General features: G+C 43.4%; 1 protein-coding gene across 1 annotated transcript in view; it reads right to left on the bottom strand.

Annotated features, from left to right (window-relative positions):
- CPQ (carboxypeptidase Q) overlaps window positions 1–7026 on the bottom strand; it is a 142727-nt gene that overhangs the window by 56691 nt on the left and 79010 nt on the right. The gene's annotated exons all lie outside the window — the stretch shown is intronic.

Genomic DNA, 7026 nt, shown 5'->3' with positions numbered 1-7026 from the left:
AAAGAGGATAAGTTTGTGATTTGGCAAATTCACAGCACAGTCATCGGGCTTCTTCCGAAGATGCACCCCATAAACACACCAACTGGGCAGTAGCTGGTGGACACGTGTGCACCTCTGGGCTTGGCAGGGCACCAAGAGTTGGCGATCGATGGAGCAAACGAGACCCAAACACAGCCAGGGAAAGGTAGAAAACACATTTCTGAACAAGGAGAGAGAGCTTGGGGGTAGATGATGCTGAAAGAAACCTGGGATGTGAACAAAGGACCTGTTGACTACTTGATTCCTCCTGTGCTGGCAGAGATGAGACTGAAAATAAACTAGACTGTAGTGTCAAGTAGCAGAACCGGCCAGTTTCTCTTCTCAACAGGAAAAAAAAATGGCTCCAGCTTTTTTTATTAAAAAGAGACACAACAGTTATGATGTCTGAAGCTTTTCAGAAGAAAGAATTGAAATTCATCCATCAAAATCAACTGCATCTCTAATTCCAGTGGGCTCTCTACTGCAGTTAGGAGGTGTAAAATATTATGCCCGAAAAGCTGACGCTGCCATACAACCACCTTCTAAAGACTCGACTCCGTTATTATCGCTGTTCAGTTCCCTCAAGCTCCCTTTAAGGATGGAAGTCCTGTGTTTCTAGCGCTGGAGTGTGAGGTGGGTTTAGCAGGGTGGTCCCCGGGGCAGGAGCAGGGCAGAGCACCTAAGGCCTTGGCGGGGAAGCGCCCCTCGGCCAGGCGATGCAGGGACGCAGCTGGATCAGGAGCAAAGAGGCAGCACTGGCTAAAGCTCTGAAATCATTGGATACGCACTACCCGCTTCTTGCTCAAATACATTGTACACAAGTATTAGTCCTCAGCAAGACTGGCACGGTGGCAAGCAGGAGGTTTGAAATGGTGGGAGAGGAACACAAACAAAACTCTTCAAGAAACTGGCAACCAACGTTCAGAGCAGGATCGCATCCCACAAGCTGTCTGTCCAACCTATATAGCCAACGAAAGGCAAAATATGGCACCAAAATAAATCTGAGGTAATTTTATGGTGATTTTTTATGAGAAGCTGCTTAACTAGTCTTTTATCTCACCTGGAAAGACAGCTTCTTTTGTAAACACAGGGACAAGAGAAACTAGGTTTCAAATGACACCAGAGCATTAACCAGACTAACATGTAAGTGCTGAAGCAAACGGCGTTGGCCATCTCCAGAGACACCTTTTTTGCACACAAACTAACAAATGTAAAATTGAAGAATTATAAATGCAACCTGAAATCAAGTTGGGGTTGAGGTTTCTAGACTGTAATTAGCAACACAGCTGTTTTTCTGCAAGACTAGAAAACCCCAATTTGCTTGAGCGCTGTCTCTCCTACAGCTTCCAAATGCCCTCACACCACATCACAGCCCATGCAACACCCCACGGATTCCCTCAGCTTATAGATGGGAACCTCTCAGTCTTCCTCCCTAAAACACCCCCAGTGCCTTCCCATCATCTCTAAATTACCCCAAACAACACTCTCACTACCGCCGTAGCAATATTTGCTACCTATCACACAGAATTTGCAGACAGATTAAAAAGAAAGAGACCCTGGAGCACAAAGCTACACGTGTGCTGATTAACCAGGCATTTGTCACCGTAGGGTAAGGATAAAAGCAGAGTTTCCTCCTGCTTCCCCCTCACTTGGGACACAAACGCACTCGCTCATCTCTCCTCAATCACCCATTTGCAAGGAACGTATCAGAAGTTCGTATTCTAAATATTTCTATGCCTCTATCAAATTGAGTTAAAATTGATCAAAAGGTTAAAGACGGCAGAGGGCCGGGGAGGGCGGCAGCTGCCAGACACAGCTGCTGGCAGACTGCATTGCACAAGCTCACTGCCTCGGACACCCTGCCTGCAGTTACGAAGGGCAATTTCCTAAGCATCAGAAATCCTCAGCTAATCGCAACAGCCCCGGCTCCACTGAAGGGAAGGGAGTTTACCAGTTCAGACCAGCCCGCGAACTGCCTCAGCGCCTCTAAAGGCATCTTTATTCCCAGAAAAAGGAATAAAGAGCAATAACCGGCAAAAACTTCACTGCCTCGGACACCCTGCCTGCAGTTACGAAGGGCAATTTCCTAAGCATCAGAAATCCTCAGCTAATCGCAACAGCCCCGGCTCCACTGAAGGGAAGGGAGTTTACCAGTTCAGACCAGCCCGCGAACTGCCTCAGCGCCTCTAAAGGCATCTTTATTCCCAGAAAAAGGAATAAAGAGCAATAACCGGCAAAAACTTTCATCTTTCTTCACTGTCCTGGTTTCGGCTGGGATAGAGTTAATTTTCTTCCTAGTAGCTAGCATAGTGCTGTGTTTTGGATTTAGTACCAGAAGAATGTTGATAACACACTGATGTTTTCAGCTGTTGCCAAGTAGTGCTCAGACTACTCAAGGACTTTTTGAGCTTCTCCTGCTCGGCCAGGTGCATAACAAGCTGGGAGTACAGCACAGCTAGCACAGCTAACCCAAACTGACCAAAGAGCTATTCCATACCATAGACGGGCTGGGCATTGGTCGGCGGGGGGGGGGGAATTGCATTGTGCATCATTCGTTTTGTATATTCTGTATATTCTGTTATCATTCTCATTATTACTATTATTATTATTTTCTCTTATTAAACTGTCTTTATCTCAGCCCTCGGCTCTAACCTTTTATTTTCTTTCCGATTCTCTCCCCCATCGCACTGAGGGAGGGTGGGGGAGTGAGAGAGCGGCTGCGTGGTGCTTAGTTGCCAGCCGGGTTAAACCACGACATTCACATAAACAACTTCTGTGGAAATGCTTCCAGTTCTTCGTTTTTTAAGCACACAAGCCATGAAGGAGCCTGCCACAGATCTTGCCGATCAGTGGCGCATATAAGCTTCAAGAGTTCCAGGAAAAAGAAATAATGCTTTTCTTTCTGTTGTGCTTCACTAAACTTCAGCGTTAACTGGGAGGAAAAGACTCCTTTGGATCACATTAGCCAATATGGCCACTAGTTGGTGAATTTTTCTGAGATTGGTTACTGGCAAAGCAAGCAGCCGTGAGAGTACAGTCGATACAGAGAACTTGATACGGGTGCACTGTGGGAAACACATCTGTTTACTCCAGTCGGGAGATGTCCAGAGCCAGTGCTGGTGCCAACAGGTGGACAAGCCGATGCTGACATTTCACTGCATGCTGCTGGAAGGGATGTGTCGGGAGTGAAGCTGCAGCCACAACGAAGAGAAGAGATAGGGTTCGGTCTTCTGCACAGGGTGGCTGTGAAAAAGCCACTTGGAGCAAGATTCACCTTGCTGAAATGTAACCATCCCAAAGTCATCGTTTGCTGTGAATTTGCTGCCTGTGCTTCCTCCCTGCAGAAGGAGGAGAGGGAACGGTACCTCCAGCAGGTGCCCCCTGCCCAGCACCCCGCTGTGGAAGATGGGCAGAGAGACATCACAGCTACTAAAAGCAAAGTATTCAGACAAGCCTGAAACTTTCCACTTTTTAGCTCTTGTACTTTCCCAGTCTGAATCATTATAGCTCTAAACAGTATTCAAAAACTACAGCAGTTCTCAATCTGGCCCTATGTTTTTAAGGTACTAATCTTTTGAGATGTATACGTGGGATTTGACGTGAATGAAATCTTTTTATTCCACTCTCTGGTAATATAATACAAAACTATTTCAGGTCAGTCTGGCCTTCATATAGTTCCCTTTCTCTCAAAAAGAAACAGCATTCATGTGAAGTCAAAAAGTGAAATTAAAAAAAAAAAAATCCTACCAAAAATCTGAAGTTTTCAAGACTGTGTAAAACTACTTCAGCTTGTGCTACTGTTACGTGTCCTTGTAGGGAACATGTAAGTATTATGGTGTCTGAAAATCTACAAAAACACCAGGAAGAAAAAAAAAAGATATCCATATGGTACAGAAACTGCCAGCTCAATTAAAAAAATAAAAGCTAACACTGAAGATTCAGGAAGTATAAAGGCTAAAACATTAAGTAACTGATTTACTTAGAAATAAAAGCAAAAACTGTTTAAAATTTTTACCTGAGGCAAGAAAACAAATTGCACTGCTTAAAATAAAATATAACCATCTTAAACTGTAATTTTAATGATTTTTCAATTAATTTCATATATTTGGCCCTGAGCCAATAGCTGTTAGATGGTTTAGGGAGGAGGTCACATTGAAAGTACAGAATGGTATTTAAACTACAATCATTCTTCAAGTACCACATGGAATTGTATCAAAATCCTAATTAACAGGCCTAACTTGTGTCCACCAGCCACATCCAAGGGTCATAGCGATATCATAATGAAGTGCTATTAGGTCATAACTGAAAAAAACTGCTTAAATAGCGTAGTAGTATCTTGCTTTCATGGAACCAATGGACCATGGCAGAAGTAGTGGCAGTATTTCTCACTACATGATACAAGCTTCATATTCTAGAATTCGTACTTCAGAATGCTCTTTTCAGCTTTAAGATCGTATCACCGTAGCTGTAAAATCTTCCAGTACATAGTAAAAAAAATTCTACGCGTGCATACAGACAAGCCAGGTGAGTTGGCTTATCCCCATGTCAAACATGGACTAGTCTAGGACTAGTCTGAGACTAAATTTATTAGGGCCCAAAAGGATATTAAACCAAGTCTCCACAGTTCAAAATATAATGCTTACTCAGAACACAATCTATGGAATTGATTTTAAATAAAACTCATTAATTCATTTCTCACACAATCTGCACATCTGTTATTTTGCTGTCCTGTTTGTCAGATTTTATGTGCATCATAAGATATAAAACCTGCATTAACCAATCTATTATGGAGGACAGTTTATGAAAGGCCCTATTGCCCACGGTTATCTACAGGTTAGACGTGATGACCCAGAAGTCCTCTCCCAGCCTTACGTCCCTGCAGAACACTGGTGTAACACGAAGAGCTGAACACAACAGTTGGCCAGAAGAGAGGGCATCAGCAAAGGCTCCGGCACTTCCCAGCTGAGAAAACAGCATTTCACCACAGGTCGTACAGCAAACACACAGGCTACTACCAGAGGAAATCAAATATTTGAACAAGCAGAGTGTGATGCATTTCAGTCATGCGTGAAGGGAAACCCAGTGAATAAGAATTACACAACGCCACCATGAACTTACCCTTAAGAGACACAAACCAGTTTATTCTGAATGGAATAGAGTCAGCAAACACAGAAGCATAATTATTTTTTTCCTGAAGGTGGAGGGAGAATAGACAACTTTCCAAGAATCGTAAAAGAAAGATTAAAAACCACTAAGATAATGAGTAGGCCCAGATTCTTCCGTAGAAGAATCCTCTTCAGTTTACTTGTAAAAGACCAAAAATTAAAACAGATGCACTTTGTTTTCAGTCACAGACTGATATCCCAATCGTGCCGAGGCTGGGAAAATAGAGATAAGAGGTTCAAATAATGCAAAATAAAGGAATAGGAATTCACAGGGATGTCTGATGGTCACCACTGCAGTGTGAGAGTGGCTCATCATGTAACAGAGCTTGTTTACAAAGGGCTCTTCAAGAAACACCGAGATTGTTCAAGTGCGCAAATCCTTCTGATCGGAAGCAGGGAAAGCTAGTTTATTATTTAAACTCTGCCAGAGCTAAGAGCAGGAACAGCAGCTGACTTTAGTTTTTAATGAATACGTGGTGCATTCCTCTTGACCGCAGGTTACAGTACTGGAAAAAGGGAATAATGAGGAAAAATAGACTCCATCTGATGAAGCAGGGAAATCATCCTTGGGTATCAACTTGACAATCCAAGAAGCCTGTTTTGAACTAGTTTTGAGGGATATAGTGAAAAAAGCCCATATGGAAGTAAAACCAGCAAAAAAACTACAGATCAAGCCCTAAGACTGGAATTTGCAGTTCAGAAACCAGAGATCAGACTAAGCCACAGCAGACTGGGAACAGCAGGACACCAGACCAAACTTTGAGAGGCCGGGTGTCTGGAGAACACAGGCAAATGTCTGGACAACCATAGCTCCCTCTTGCACATACAGAGGCCCTATCTCATCTTACCTTGTGGACCATCTCTCCCACCAAACGCACCCTATATAGGCATATGTAAACCATGCCCTTCTACAATAACATGCTGATGTGGCCCACTTCTACCCACAAGGCAGATGAAACCCATGAGCAGAAGAAATTGGCCTTTCAGCTCCCACACAGGGGGGCTATGCAAACCAGAAGGCAGTAGGCTGAGCAAGTCCACACTGGTATTTTATCCATAGCACTACTGGAACTGACATATCTAGGCTAGAAACTGCCTTTTTCTCTCCTTCTTTACTTACATTTAGCATTGACAGCATGTGGGTTTAGTTCAACTCATACTTCTGCTGAGCAGAAATTCTGGAGAAGGGAGACCAGCAAGTGCAGGGTTGACAGCCTGCGTGCTAGAGTATCAACTTCAGAAGAGTCAGCTGATCTGCAGACCAAATTCCAGAACCCAGTCACCTTGTCACCCTGCTGATTACCGAGAATGATTCAAAGACATGATCCCTGGAAACAGAACAAAGCTCTGCATCCGACAAACCTATAACAGCAGGATACTACAGTGTGCAAGGCCTCAGTGTCAAATGTTGCTTGACGAGACATATGAAGCCACAATATTTGACATGTCACCATGGTTAAGCCAAATTTGACTGGTGTGTATCCTTGCAGTGACAAGACTCAAGTGTGTGTTTCCTCTGACCTGGATTACCTTTTCCAAGGAAATCAGCTGTCACAGTCCAAAGCAGAGCCCAAGCACACAGAAACATAAAAGCAGCATAATCAGGAAATCAGCCCTTAAGTGCAAAGCTGAGAAAGCACCACTTTGATGGTATAAATGTATCTATCAATATTTGGTGGAACAAGTCCAGGCAGGATATAAATTTATTTAGGAAGAACATTCAAGGAAAAAAAGAAAACCACCAAAATATATGCATAAGAAATATGAACTTCTGTGAAGTTTAGAATAATTTTTGCTGAGTATCTTTATATGTAGATGACAGGGAAAAGACCAGAGGCAGGAT

The sequence above is a fragment of the Egretta garzetta genome, unplaced genomic scaffold, assembly GCF_000687185.1.
Source record: "Egretta garzetta isolate BGI_Z169 unplaced genomic scaffold, ASM68718v1 scaffold154, whole genome shotgun sequence".
NCBI lineage: Eukaryota > Metazoa > Chordata > Aves > Pelecaniformes > Ardeidae > Egretta > Egretta garzetta.
This window is presented reverse-complemented; position numbering and strand designations above follow the sequence as displayed.